A 16331-nucleotide genomic window follows, 5' to 3' on the forward strand; every position below is an offset into this window, starting at 1 on the left:
GCATTGTATGGGTTACATCAAGCTCCTCGAGCTTGGTATGCGACTCTAACAAAGCATTTGCTTGAGCATGGATATTCTCGCGGCACCATTGATCAAACCTTGTTTATCAAGCATGTGGGTAATGCTCAGATACTAGTTCAAATCTATGTTGACGACATTATCTTCGGGTCAACCTGTCCCCAGCTTTGCAAGGAATTTGAAGGTGTGATGAAGAAAAAGTTTGAGATGAGTTCTCTTGGGAAATGACCATGTTTCTGGGTCTTCAGGTCAAACAATCTTCTACAGGAATCCTAATTCACCAAGCGAAGTATGTGGATGATATGCTGGAGAAGTTCGGGTTCCAAGACGCGAAAACTGCTCTTACACCCATGGCAGAGAGACCTTTACTGACTCCTGATCTTGAAGGCGAATCCGTAGATCAGACGTATTATCGATCAATGATCGGATCGCTTATGTATCTGACTGCCAGTCGCCCAGACATAATGTTTGCGGTCTGTCAATGCGCAAGCTACCAGGCCAATCCTAAACTCTCTCATCTAATTGCTGTTAAACGGATTTTTCGGTATCTCAAAGGTTGCCCAAAACTGGGACTTTGGTATCCGAAAAATCCCGAATTTGACCTTTATGCTTTTGCAGACAGCAACTATGGCGGGTGTGAGCTAGATAGAAAATCGACTTCAGGAGGATGCCAGTTTCTTGGAGATAGACTGGTCTCATGGCAGTGCAAAAAGCAACATACGGTCTCAACCTCAACAGCAGAAGCGGAATATGTAGCTGCGTCTGCCTGTTGTTCTCAAGTCATATGGATCCAACATCAGCTGTTGGACTACGGTTTGAATTATCTAGAAACCCCCATCTTTTGTGATAATGAGGCTGCTATTCAAATTGCTAAAAATCCTGTCCAACATTCCAAAACCAAGCACATTGACATCAAAATTCATTTTATTAGAGATTGCTATGAGCGTTCGCTCATTAGGCTAGACCATGTTCACACTGATAATAATGTTGCGGACTTGTTCACAAAGCCTTTTCACAAAGCTCGATTCGATGTGCTTGTGGGATTTTTAAAAACGATTCGTTTTGAGGATTGATTTTTAGGTTTTCTTAGTTTAAATTTGAGCATTTCAGTCATTTCATTCTCTTCCATGCACAAATTTAGGGGGAGAAATAAACCAACAAAAGTCTAAAAACATTTAAAAACATTAAAAATCCAAAAACATTAGAAAATCAGAAAATTAAAAAATTGTCTCTTATAATTCTGCTTGTTGATATATGTACTGGGAAGTGATATTATCAAGTGATAACAGGCAAATCTGAGTCTGCGTAACGTACCCAAAATTAAAGGGTCTTTACTCTGGGCTGATGCGTCGGTAGGCACGAAAGATCTTAAATGGACTTGACTAGGCAAAGTTGAACTTAAGAAATTCTTAGTCTTGACAAATCTTGACCTAGTTAGATCCGTTTAGCCTGACAGTACGACGCTCGGATAGGTTGAGCAGGGAGATATATATGGGAATCTACTCGTCACATTAAATGAACCCGTACTTGGAACCGTGGATTAACTTTTCCTCGATGTGCGGATTTTGTCCTTAATTCCGGTATTGATGGGGCGACTGGTAAATTCCGATGAGTTAGGTCTGTAGAAAATTGTTTTCTTTCTTATCTTATCTGTCAGTCATATGTTGCCTCCTTTACGTGATTGGAAGAGATCCGACCTGGACTGCAACATATGCAAATCTATTTCTCTGCAAATTATATCTATGAAATTCCTCCTATCTGTTAGCCATATGCTGTCTCCTTTGCGTGACGCACAATCCGACCTGGTACACGGCATATGCAACCTTCTACTTCTCAATCCCTCTAAAATTATAATTAATAATAATTTGAATCTATCTTCTCTCTTAATGATTGTCTGCTCACCCGATGTAAGGAGTACTCTGGAAGTTCTTGATTACTGGGGCATATCAGGAAACGGGAAACATGTTCCAGCACAATTAAAATTGAACACTCAAAGATTGTCTATAGATCTCGCTGCTCAATTTAGGTGGACAGCAATATCCCTGGTCGTCGTCAGCTGAACGGTCCTTAAGATGTAATATCTAGGAACTTAGGATCAGATATAGTATCTTGGAACTTAGGGTCACCTTGTCTTATAACAAATAGTATGTCCTAAATCTGTCATAATTTTTCGTGTTTAAGTGGACAACAATACCGGCGATAAACCAGATAAAGATGTGAAGATGAAAGGTACCGACAAGCAGATTAAGGCTGTCTAACAACTTTGATCCCAGTGTCACAAGATTTTGTTAGTAGTGTTGAAGTAAATTTTGTCTTTTAAAAATTTAATTTTCCTTTTAATTTTATTTTTATTTTATTTTATTTTTATTCTTATTTTTATTTTAATTTTATAATTGTCAAAAATTTACTTTTTAGTTTTTAAATTTTAGAAATTAGTTTATTTTATTTTAGTTTAATTTGATTTTTATTTTTGTTTTTACTTTTATTTTAATTTTAAAATCCTCAAATGTTTTATTTTTAGAAATTTTATCGGGATAAAAGACTGTGTTTTTAACTGAGTGGGAGACTGGTAAAAGTTTAAGGAGTATAAAAGGGAAGGGCTTACTACCGTAAACCCTTTCCACTCCCTCTTCTCCCCTTTACAGCCGCAATCTCTTACTCTCTCTCTACACTCTCTCTCATCGAATTTTTTTTCTGTGAAGTTTTGAGAAATCGACCCTGTTCACATCGAAGGTATGATGAATCCGACCAAGGATCTGTTTTCTATTCGCCATTCCGACCATAAACGAAGGAGTAATCGAAGTTTGAAGTTTCGTCGGCGTTACTGTTCATCGGGGGTTTACGGTTTCAGATCATTCAAGAACCGTAAACCCAAAGTGGTCTTACGGCCGAAAACTCAGGTTTTGGTCTTGCGACCGTAAACCCAAGTTTTGGTCTTACGACCGTAAACTCAGGTTTTGGTCTTGCGACCGTAAACTCAGGTTTTGGTCTTACGACCGTAAACTCAGGTTTTGGTCTTGCGACCGTAAACCCAAGTTTTGGTCTTACGACCGTAAACTCAGTTTACGGTCAGTTGACCAACTTTGACCGTAAACCCTTGGTTGACTTTCTTTGACCGTAAACTCTTCAGTTTGACTATTTTGACCGTAAACTCAAAATTTTTGTTGTCAAATTAAGAAAACTTAATGTTTTGAATTATTATATTCTATGTTTTCTTACTTGGCTTGTTTAGTGCAGAAAAAAATGGCAAATCTAAAGTTCGCGGATATGCATAATTTGGCGATTGTATTGGATGATCCTCCTGTTGCCCATGCGGAGTTCAAGTCAATGATATACAGGCTAAGGGAGTGCTGCCTATCCTATACCATCACAGTAAACCCTGTCATTCATCAGAACATCATCCGGGAATTTTGGGAGACAGCAAAAATGGAGAAAGTCAACGGAGAGATAACAATTGATGCTGTTGTCAAGGGTTGCAAGATCATGATCACAGAGCAATACATAAGAGATACCTTGCTGATCAGCGATGAATCCACTTTCCCCACTGAGATTGGAATAGATGATGTGCAAGGAGTTCTTGAGAGAATGGGATACGAGGGTGTCTACCCTCCCACAGTGAAGAAGCTCCTGCCTCCGTACTGGCGATTCTTGGCACACGTGTTCGTGAGCTGCATTTCAGGAAGGAGATCAGGAGCCGATGAGATCTCCCTCAGGAACACCGGGGCAATTGTCTCCTTGGCTGCTGGCATAAAGTTTAATTTCTCAAAGTTCATCCTTGATGAGTTCGTGGTGAACATTAACGCCATTACCCGGGGGACCAGAGACGCATTCCTACTTTATCCAAGGTTTATCCAAGTATTCGTTGACGATCAATTTCCAGAAATTGTGAAGGGTGGTGACAAGTTGGATATTAAATCTTTGGGCCCTCACACAGTTGGTCTCATCAAGCAGAATAGAAAGGGAAAGGTCATTTTTGAAGGAAAATATCCTCTGGTGAAATTTGGTAAATTTGCTGAGATTGACGAGTCCTCTGAGTCGCATGGAACGTCAGAGAAAATATCATCTGAGCCAACTTCCTCCGAGAGGGTTATTTCAGAAAATGTCATCACTGTCTCAGATCATGAAGAAGAAGAAGATCCAGCTGTTAATGCTGATGTTGCTTCGGAACATGAAATGACATCTGTTCGGGTTCAAGATGAATCTCACAGGGGGTCGGGGTCAGAAACTGACTTGTATGAAGACCTGGATCTCACAGGTTTTGACAATGATGAAATTCCTATTAATTTTGGGAGTAACGAGGATTTCTTGACAGAGGAAAACCTCAATGAGCTACTCGACACTGTCGATGAAGTTGTTAAACCAACAACTGAGACAAGGGAAGAAGAAGATGTTCTTGAAGCTACACCTCCTTCAACCAAAACATCGGCAGAAATAGCAATTCCTATGGTAGTGACGTCAGGGATTCCTCCCCTTGATGTTATCTTACCTACATTTGCGCCGATAGAAAGTGATCCTCCAGTCACCCAATCTACACCCCCCTCTAGCAAAAGACGAAGACGTGACCCTAGATTGGTAACTCAAAGTGCTTCAGCTTCACCAACAACAACCCCAGTCATAGTCTCAACCGTGCCAAACAGTGAAGGTCCCAGTACCTTTTATGAAGCCGGTGGCTCGTCCTTCCAAACGGACCTCTCTCCTCCGAGGCCAGAGCACAACGCTACCTCTGTCAAGTTAGCAACGCTCTTGGCCAGAGAACCATTTTCAACATCACTCTTACGTGGCAAAGGAATTCATATAGGGGGTGATAACACAGGAGAAGAAGGTCTTACACTAGTTGGTCTTCAGAAGCAGATCGATACTCTGAATCAGAAAAATGTAGAGTTGGATAAGAGGAATATTGAGCTTGACATTAAAGTCACAAGCCTTCAAGCTGAAAACACACAGCTCAGTATTCAAATGGCAGAACTTAATGAAGAAAATGCTGCTAAGACCAAACAAATTACAGATCTCCAGACTCATTTTGGCCTTCTAACAGCCAGTTACTATGATTTGAAGAAAAAGCTGGAAGATAAGTTTGGGGACGAATTCAAGTCATCTATTGAAGAGCCACAAATTTATCTTCCTAATCAAGATGCTCCCATTGCCCCTTCAACTATCAGAACCACCACTGTCGTAGACCGCTTTGAAAAGGAACCAGAGCAAGCTCCACGTGGAAAGGCCTTAAAACGCAAGAAGTCGACCCAGGAATCTGAAAAGGGTCAACTTCTATTCAAACGAAGCGCAGATCATAAGGCGCCCTGGGATAAACAACAGGTTACTGTTACGGATCTGGGCGAAAATCGCTTCAGAGACATTTATGGTGACAGGTCTGGAATCATCTCATGGGGATTCCATGACACAATGAACATGTTCATGGTAAGGAGAAAGAGCGGCAAAAATGAACTATACAAAGATGCTCACGACTTTGACTCTTTTACCAAGGTTGATCTTATTGAGCTGTCTAAGGCTCCTTTCTCCAATCCTTCAAATAATCCCAGGGAGAACCAGTTTAAATCGTTTTTGGAAGATCAAGTTGCTAAAGGATTTCCTTCGATGAAGACCGCTCAGTCAATCGTCAAGGTTCACCCCAATGTGCTTGATCCCAAAACTAATCAGCCTCTTAAACAAGTGATGTGGCCAGCCACTGCTCAAGTGAAACAAGTCCCTTTTCTTCAAAACTACTCTGATGGTTCTCTTGCATCCATGCTGTATTGGGTATATGATGAATTAACAGATGCTGCTGTCATCAAGCTTAAAGATGATTGCATCCGTCTTTACGAGAAAAGGGACTTGCTTCAATTTCACCAATGGGACATTCATCATCTTGCCACTCAGCAGATTATGGTGGCTGAACCAATATTCGAGCCCGCGGCGAAAGAATACACGGCAATGGTGGCTGAGATCATTGAGAAGAAAATGTGGAATGGTGCAATGGGAAAGTCGGATGTTCTGGTGGTCGACAAGGATTGAGTCTAGGCTAGATCCAAACCAAGGGGGAGATTGAAGGACCCTGGAAATGGTTTGGTCTAGGCTTTCACTGTTTTTGTGTTCAGAATGAGTCTGTTATAGTGTATACGGGTTGTTTGCTGTCTGTTGAACATTTTGTCTGTTTACGACCGTAAACTGGGTTTACGGCCGTAAACACGTTTACGACCGTAAACTGTGTTTACGGCCGTAAACACAGTTTACGACCGTAAACTCAGTTTACGGTCGCAAACCCAGTTTGCGGTTGTGTCTTGATCGTGTCTTGTATATATAGAGGAGGTGTTAGTCTTTTAGGTTGGTTGATGCCAAAGAAGTCCTATCGAGTTGTACCAGACGATTTTCTCAATATAATCGTGTGCAAGCTTGATTTCTTTCATCTTACTCTTATTTTGTGATTGATTGTTGTGCAACTACCGGTAAAGATCCTTATTTGGAACTTACAAGCTTCAGTCCTCCAAGTATCCAACTCTTGTCAATTTTATCTCATTTTTCTTGCAAAATAGAATTTAACATTATAAGTACCAAATATCTTTGCATTTTACCAAAATGTAGCTCTAAATGTATTAAAATAATGCCTAAAAATGTATATAAATATGACAATGTCAAAATATCACACACTTTCCTTTTTCTTCCCCTCAGGCAAAACTTCATTTTAATATATCACAAAGAAACTTGCCCACCAATATCACACAAAACAATCCGAGTTGAACCCACTAATTACGCATCACCTCAATGCATGTATTTATGTCTACATCCTAATTACATCCCAAGCCCTAAATATTTACGATCCTCATAAACGATTCCCACTTATTTTGAATAACATTCATTTTATGCATCCCTCTGAATCAATCCCCATAAAACTTTCTTAACCTCAAGGTAATTTTTGGTTAAGCTCCCAAACACATATATGGAAAAATAACCTAGAAAGAAAAAGTACATTAAATAATTACTTGGTAATTTTCCTTATTCTTCACTTTCTTCAACTTGAGTCTTCAATAATTGGAAATTTTGAACTTTTTTTCGTAATCCTTGATCTTCGTGCTTTGTAAGCTTTTATTCACTCAAACTTTGCAACCTTTTTTTTCTTTTCTATTTTTTTTCATACTGACTTTTTTTTTCTCTCAAAACTAAAAATCCTAAAATGAAAAAAATATTCTTAAGTAAGGAAGCTTAATTTCAACCCTTATTGGTTAAAGGTGATTATATAAAGTGCAATGGCTATATAAGCTCTTCTGGATATATATAGTTATGGTACATGATGATAAACTTTTTATGTCCCTCAAACTACACAAGGTTATGTCTTTGTCTCATGATTTCACTAGGACTGGGAAGCCACAAATACACTATAACATATAGACTCAAATACATCTTAGGGTTTGTATCACATCACCCCACATACCAGTAGCAAACTAGCTCAAAATGCAAAGATATCAAAATTTTAAAAATGAGTAGATTTATTAGACTATTTTTCAAGCCTATTTATTTTTAAATTTCTAGCATTTTTCTAATTACTTTCATGCTTGCAAATCCTTTTTCGACCCCCTACCCCACGCGTTGTTCATACTACTCCCTCATTGTATGCATAAAATAATTAAACACACGAAAGTGAATAAAAAGGAGAAAATGAACAAACTCCCTAGGGGTAGTAGTGGCGAGATCGAATTCATTGGGTGGGAAATAAAATAAATCAAAGAACCATTCTTTGAAAAATGTGGTGTGAAAATCTTCAATTTTAAGGCAATGAACTTATGTCACGACGTGAAAGAGTAAATATCATGTCGTGATGTTGAGTCTAAACTAATCGTTTGGCGCATCTTAGGAACGCCACAACGTGGCATAGTGATGGCCATGTCGTGGTTACTGGGACGCTTCAAAATCTTTTTCTTCCATATTGTACTTCTGGAATTCGTGAATTGATATCTTGTGCAATAGAGATTTTGCAATCCTTTTTATTCTCCTGGACTCTCCACAAAACTTTCTCAAAAGAAACACGTACCCCACGCTTATCTAAACTAGTGGTCTTCAATTTCTTTAAAACTCTCACGGCTTTTCTGGTTCAATCTCCTTAGCTGGTTTCACCTACTTTAGTACTGCAACATGAGATCAAGAACTAGAGGAACACATCATCATTCGGTTAACAAAACAAAATTTAAAAAAGAAAACGAAAAACGAAAAACTAAAAATAAAAATTAAAAGAAAATGCAAACTCAAATAAAACCTCGGGTTGCCTCCGGATAATCACTTCTTTTTTATGAAGTCGTGAGCCGGACTCCTTCCATTGTACTTTGCATCAGGCGGAAGTGTAACCTCCTCGTTTTCCATCATTTTGAGTTTTTACTTTTTGTAAGCTGCCAACCTTCTCATATATTCCTTTTTAGAGTTTTCTTTCTTCAATAGGTTGTCATTTTTTTCATGCTTGCGTTTGAGTTTGACACTAATCCCAATTTCTCTATCCTTCATCTTATCTCTCTTTGGGTTTATTCTGTCAAAATTTGACTTTATGCTCGCTTCTTCTTTTTCTTCACTTGTCTCCATGTCTTGATTTGGTGGTCCCATAAAAGCAAACACCTAAAATACAAATGGAGATGAAACTCGAGGTTTTAAATGATTCACTTCTTTTCCCGATTGCTCTTTTTGCATATGTTCCTCCCATTCTAACCATTCTTCTTCCTTAAAGTCTTCAAGTTAGTTCTGCTCCTTGAACTTTGCATTTTCTTGATTCACGAGATTTTGCTTGGCTCGAGATGGGTAAGGAAGAGGTGGTTGGTATGGCTTAACACATGAGAAATCATAACCCTATTTTAGTGCCCAAGACGTCGCAATATTTCCTCCACGTTGTGGCTCCTGGGCAACATCACGATTCATTTCTTCCCTTCGTTTTTCTTCGGGCGAATGTTTGAACTCCTTAGCTATTGTTTCAAGGACCACCATAGGTTCAAATTTCTCTTCTTCTTCTATGGATATAGTCATGACATGAGAAATTGGGGTTGATTAATTTTTATTGAAGGTTTATCCGGTAATATTTCTTGCACAAGCTTCGTTAATTGACCACCTTGTGATTGGATGCTCAAAATAGATGCATGTTGATCTCTAAATGTTGCATCTGTGGCATCATGTCTTTTCTCCCTAGCTTCCATGAATGTGATCAAAATTGACTCAATAATAGTTATCTTTTCCGATGGGACTTGCTCTTTTTGGTAGAGATCATGCTTTAGTTGTTGATATTCTATCATATCTCCACTTGAATAACATACTCGAGCCCTCTGGTATTTATAATACTTTGTAGAATGGGGTCCCCCACAAGCTCCATATCTATCTTCTACTGAATAAATTTATTCACCCATCTTTGTGATCCTATTATCCATGACATCGAGTTTTGAAATAATTAAAGCAATAACATCTTTTCCTCCATCTCTACTTGATTTCCCTCTAGTTATATCCTCCATTTGGTTGTGATATTCTCTTGAATGCTTGGCGAATTCTTCAATTAAATCCTTGTTAGTGGTTGGATCCTTCTTTGTCCTGGGCCCTTGAGAATCTAAAACTTGGCGATTGCACACGTTCATTCCATCATAAAAAAATGAAATTTCCTACTGCACATTGAAATCATGTTGACGTCAATTTCATAACAATCTGTTGTAGCGCTGCCAAGCATCGTATAGCGATTCACCATCCAATTGTTGGAAATTTTGTATATTTCTCTTACGTTTTGCTACTTTGGAATGAGGGGTGAACTGTTGCACGAATTCAGTTATGAAATCTGCCCAAGTTGAGATTGCTCCAAAGGGAAGTGATTTTAACCATTCCTTTGCTTCACCTTTGAGTGTGACTGGTAAAAGTCATAACATCACTGCATCTTTAGTCACGTTTGGAGCGTTAAAATAATTTGAAATCTCCACCACCTCTTCTATGTGCTCATAGGCATCCTCGTGGTCCTTCCCAAAAAATGGTATATCCTTTAGCACAGTAAGAATGTGTATCGGGAGCTCAAACTTTGTTGTGGTGTGCATTTTTGGTGGAACAAGGTTTGGCTCGTTGTTATTCTGTATCCGCCGATTATATTCTTTCATTGTCATGGTCGTGATGTCCCTATATTTCCTACTAAAACAAAACTTGAAAAACATGTGTAAAAGGAACAAAAACTAAATAAAGGAAAAACTGAAAAACACAGTTTTCATGTCGTGATAGTGAGACCGAAACGTCGCAAATTGTGCTAAAATAGAAAAATAAAAGTAAGAAGAAAATTAACTTTTTGTGGTTTTTTACCCCACAAAAAGGATTGATTAACCTACATCACTTAAATTATAACTAAAATAAGTCGTTCACCGAAAACGGCACCAAAAATCTGATGTGCATATATATATATATAGATATATATATATATATATATATATATATATATATATATATATATATATATATATATACCTACCAGTTTTAAATTTATAACATAACAAAAATAAACTACTAATGCACTTATAGGCAGTGTACTTAGTCAGTTTATAACATAGAAAATTAAGTCGGGTATTGATCACAGGGAATAGTTTTTAGCTAATAAAATAACCACTGAAAACTAATCTAAAAATAATAACTAAAATGGGGGGTTTTTTATCTGATTTTGTAAGTTCAAATTAACTTAACTACTCAATTAACTAAGTAACAACTAACTAAAGACGATTGTAATCAAGAGAAGAAAGACACTTTCGTTTAACTTTGAATCTCCCTTTTTCCTATAGTTACTTTTAAGACATGGGTTAATTCAGTTGGTTACCAATATAAAATTTATTAGAAGTCTTGATCTGATCTCCTCACATTCACCAACTCATGAACAACTACGCAATTGTCATACATAAGTGGACACTAAATTGATTATTAAAGATTATTAGGCTATGTAAGATATATTATAGATTAGTTATCTATGATCAAGACAAATAATCAAACACAATTATGATCAAATTATGTTTTCTAACACGGTTAAAGTTATTATGGTTACTACCTATTCTAGGATTTTGTTGATCACTAGGTCTAGCAATTTAATGATCATCAACAACTAGGTAAACAAGTTCATGCAATTAAAATGGTCATTCAGCTACACCAAACTTGAAATCTAAGCAATAAAGATTAAAACTTTTAACATGCTAGGTATTGATAAATCAAATACAAGCTAAACCAACTTCATAGATCGATGAAAAGTAGAAGCTAACACATAGTATTAGGTTTCATCCTTACCAAACGAAAGTCTAATGATTTAGCTCTTATTTACAGAAAAGAAACACATAAACACATGGAAAACTAAGCTAGACATGATAAATCTAGGAAAACCAAATGAATGATGTGAATTTCTTGCTCTAATCTATTGATCTCTTGATCTCCAATCTTCTTATGCCTTCCAAGGGGTCTTAGAAGGTATTTTTTTCTCTCTTCAATCGCAGCTTTCTATCCCAAAACTCTTACTTTCGAACTAATGATCGAGACATGTATACTTTCCACATTCTGGTTGCGACAACGTGAGGAATAGGCACAACGTCGTGGTCGTGGGATTCCTTACCGCACACGAATTCGTAGACCGATATGGGGAGTTTTTGGGATTTTTTGATTCACCACGTCGTGGTAATTCCTTTTCCCGATGTGGGGACTAGAAACTTGTATTTGGCATAAAAGGAAAGTCGTCTGAAATTTTGTCTACATTCCAGAACATTTTGATTCTTGTCAATTGGAGTTACGAGTCATGAGATATGGTTATAATACTGACGAGTGGTCAAGGAATCGAACAACATCCTCTTTGTGTCCTTTTGCAGCTCCGTTCTCCTCCTTTTGCACGTTTTCTTCATCCTTCTTCTCCTAGTTTTAGCTTTAGTCCTCCAAGTATTTAGCTCTTGTCAACTTCACCTCCTTTTTCCTTGAGAATGCCCTTTTTGGCTGCAAAATAGATTTTAACATTATAAGTACCAAATATCTTTGCATTTTACCAAAATCTAGCTCTAAATGTATTAAAATAATGACTAAAATGTATATAAATATGGCAATATCAGTACTTTTTAACATCGTAAATGATAGGATTTCTATAAGGAACCTAGCTTCAAAGGAATTATTAGAACATATAAAATCACCAGTCTGGTTCCTTCAAGTATCTTCCAACACTTACCACCTTCACTTTCATAATTTAAGAAGATTTTCTTTAAGATTCACAATTTGAACCATCAGATTCGGAGTGTAAAACTTCTGAATCACATGACTTTGCTGAAACACTTGACTCCCCTGCAACAAAAGCATCAAGAGTCTCATTTTCTAAGAAATGTGAAGAACATCATGAACATCATCATGAACACCAAGAACCTCTTCATGAACATCTAACATCTCTAAATTTCGTTGTTTATTTTCCTGACCTAAATGATCTTTGATAATACGAAATTGCTCTAATAAAATCGCATCATTTTGTAAAAAAAAACTCCCATATCCGTTACAAGATGTGTAATAAAAAATCTTCTCACCAGCATAGAGATTCTACGTCTTAATAGCATTCTTCAAAAAAGATATACCAAAAATTTACCACAACATATATCCTTTTTTAAGACGAAAATTTGTATCCGTAACATTTAATCCTAGTGCTTTAATGGAAGTTAAAAACGTTAAATTCTATGAATTCATTAAATCTTTAACTAGAAATCAGAATCTAAGAGAGAGATAGAGAGAGAGAGAGAGAGAGAGTGAGTGAGTGAGTGAAAACGGATTTGAGCACAAATCTGAGAATAAAACACGAAAATCTTCTTCTACTTCACTTTTCAAACACAAATGAAGAACAGATCTAGAGAAAGAACATGAATAGAAGAACAGATTTGAACAAAAATTCGAATCTAGACTGGATTTTGCAAATACAAGAGAGATTTCACTTCCACTTCAGAAAACTTACAAAACTTGAAGAACAAAGTGACATTCATGAACGAAATTCGTCATTTCTGATCCTTTCCAACAAAAATCGCTTAAATCTACAATATTAAGCTCTAATACCAGTTGTTAATACCAATATGAAATGACATGTATGGAATATTAATCAAAATCATGAATCAAATTATGATTTGCAAGTAATATGGTCAAAGCTCTTGTATATTATGATGAGAGTGGAACGTATAAAGAACCTTGGGGTTTTTCTTCACAAATTCGATATTGATGCAAATGTGGAACTTATGGGAAGCTTACTTTATAACAAGCTAAACTAAGACTATTTATAGTGGTTAAATACATCATTGAGAAATAAACTAAGGCAACCACTAAGCATAAAATACATCAGAAAAGTCTTCAAACCAGTCTTTACAAATGCGAACACCAGTTTCGATATTTCCAACCCAACAAAAGTTTATGAATTATGGTTGTTATATTGTGAATTGAAGTTAGAATTCATTATTATCTTAGCTTTTTCCTCAAATAATGTGAATTTATGTTTTTTTAAGCTATGAACTATGATGTTTTAGTATTTTAACTATTGTTTATTTTTGTTCATGTTAGTTTTAACTGTTATTAATAAGAAACTATATTTTTAAGTTGTGAATGCATGAATTTTTTTAAGTTTTAAGCTGTAAATACATCATATTAAACAGATCTGGCTATTATTTACTAGCCCACAATGTGTTTGATGATTTGTTTCAATGAAAAACATAAGTTTTAAGTTATAAACGCATGTTTTTTTTATAAGTTTTAAGTTGTGAATGTATGTTTTTTTATAAATTTTAAACTGTGAATTTATGATATTTTATATGTTTTAATTTGTGTATGCATGATTTTTATTTTATAAGTTCTAATTTTGAATGCATAATTTTTTACTATAGCTTTCAAAACTTTTTATTTTTGACTAAAATGTTGTGTGCAAAATTTTGATAGATTTGTATGATGTGTCAACTTTGACAATATAGCGGTTTTTCCATTGTCTTAAAAATGGTTAATTGGACACAAATATTAAGATTAATGATATCATGAGTAAAGAATCCCAAAAATAATGGGGCACTTAATAAATAAAAATGTACAAATTTGTTATTATTCAATTACATTAGCCCTTTTGAATAAAATATCGTCATAAAAAGTCATTACATTACAAGTAATGGTTTATATTCCCACAATTAAACCATGTAGATACGATCCATTCATTCATATTCGCACAATCAAACCACATGGACACAAGTCATTAGATCTTCGGAAGATCATCTTCCACTCCTGTGGTATCTTTGACTGTACATGTAAATGAGTAGTTGGTAATCATCAAATAATAAGTTTTATGTTCGCAAACTACATCAGAATATAGATCATTATCTTTTTTAATTGGTAGATTCAACTTTGTTGTGATTCATTCATAACAAAATTAGATCATATATAAAGATATGATCTGACATAATCTCTTTTATATTTAAAAACACTTATAAAAATGTTGCTATATATGATACACTTGTAGAACGTGCCTTTCATATTAAAATATGTTAACTATTACAATTAGTCAACAGTAAAGTAATAGTGGAAGCCTATTTTTATATAAAAGAGATTAATTCTATAAAAATGCCCTTATTTTTGCTCACATTTAAGAAAAAAAAAAACCCTAATAATACAATCATCTCCAATAATAAACCTATAGTATAATTTTAAACTAATTTAATCTGGATATTCTATTAATCTTACCCTTTAATTAAATGACATCTCTAATAATTAACTTTTTTAATAATAATATTATTTTTCAAAGTTTAACTAATTTATCCTTTTATCTAAAATATTCTACAAAACCTTCTCTCTTAATTAGTATTTTTTTTTGAAACAGTGAAATTTTATTTATAAATTAGCAAGAAGCTAGAAAAGGCTCATTATAAAAAAATAGAAAGTATAGATCGGTTTTGTAACTAAGAAATCCAACTTAACTTAGTTTTACTAAACCTACTAGAAATTAAAAATAAAAAAAAAATAAATAAAAAACCCTATCTACCACTTCATCAAAAATCGAGGATTTCCTAAGCAAAACCGTCCAAAAAATACTTGAAAAAATTCTGTAACACTCGAGTTTGGTAAATTTCACATTTAATCCTTGTTAATAAAAAACTTTGCATTTTGGTCCTTAAGCTAGTACGCAGGGCGTACTAGGTGGTACACTTAGCGTACTAGCCTGATATCATGATCGCGGATCCCATTCACGTACGCTCTAGCCTGATATCATGATCGCAGATCCCATCCACGTACATTGGGTGTACATGGAGTATGCATGGCGTACGTGAGCTTAAGTGAAACCCTAATTTGTAGGGTTTGCATCGTATTTAAAGCTTATGATAGCCTCATTTGGTCATGTTTAGCCATCCTCCACCTTCCTTTGTCCAGAAATCGAAACCCTAGTGTGCTTTTGTGAGTTTTGAGCCTTAAAGAGTGTTTGTTGGTAGTTTGTGAAAGAGAACAAGAAGCTGACCATTTGGAGAAGTGTCTTAAGCTTGAAGATTCGGGGTTAGCTCATCATTTGCAAGCTTTTTGAGGTAAGAAGCTCACATCTTGATGATCCATAATTCTAGATCTAGTTATGTTGTTATTTTATGCTTTTTGAGTCCTTGGAGTGATTGAGGAGCTTCTTGACTCAATCCATAAATATTGGTGTTAGATCTAGGTTTCTTTTGGTCCCCTTGTTCATAAAAATGCAAGCTTTATGGTGTATCTTGAACCATGCATGTGTTAAGATCTCTGTTAAGCTCTTTTTCAGCTCTTGAGCCCCATTAAGCCATGCATGTGTGTAAAGTTGCCAACTGTTCATGATAAGTGGTCTTATATAATCATATCTGAGAGTTTGGCTTGAAGTCTCAATAGATTAAGTGCTTAATGGAGTGGGGTGGCCAACTTGGGAGGATGTTGGGCGTACCAAGCTGGTACGCTGTGCGTACTAGCCCCAGAGGGAGTATGGTAAGGGTACGAGCTGAGTACGCCCCACTTACTCAGTAGGTGGGCTTTAGATTTGGGCTTCTCGGTTTTGGGCGGATGTTTTGGACCTTATGAGATTAGGGTCTTTTTGGGACATCAAATTTCTATTTTTGGGCTGATGTTATTATTTTGGGTTCTTTTGGATGAAGGCCCACAAAGGGATTTGGGCCCAATTTGGAAGATTGGGCGATAATTGGGCTTTAGATGACCATTTTGGAATTGGGCCTTTTGAGTAGTTGGTTTGGGCCTGGGCCTTGGCCTTGGTCCAAGTTAGGTAAAGGGTAAAATGGTCTTTTACCCTAGTTTAGACTCTTAGTTATCGGTCGTAATCCAATTATTATTTGGATGTTATATTATGA

This window comes from Lactuca virosa, chromosome 3 (genome assembly GCF_052849685.1).
Source record: "Lactuca virosa cultivar CGN04683 chromosome 3, Lactuca_virosa_CGN04683_v6, whole genome shotgun sequence".
Lineage (NCBI taxonomy): Eukaryota > Viridiplantae > Streptophyta > Magnoliopsida > Asterales > Asteraceae > Lactuca > Lactuca virosa.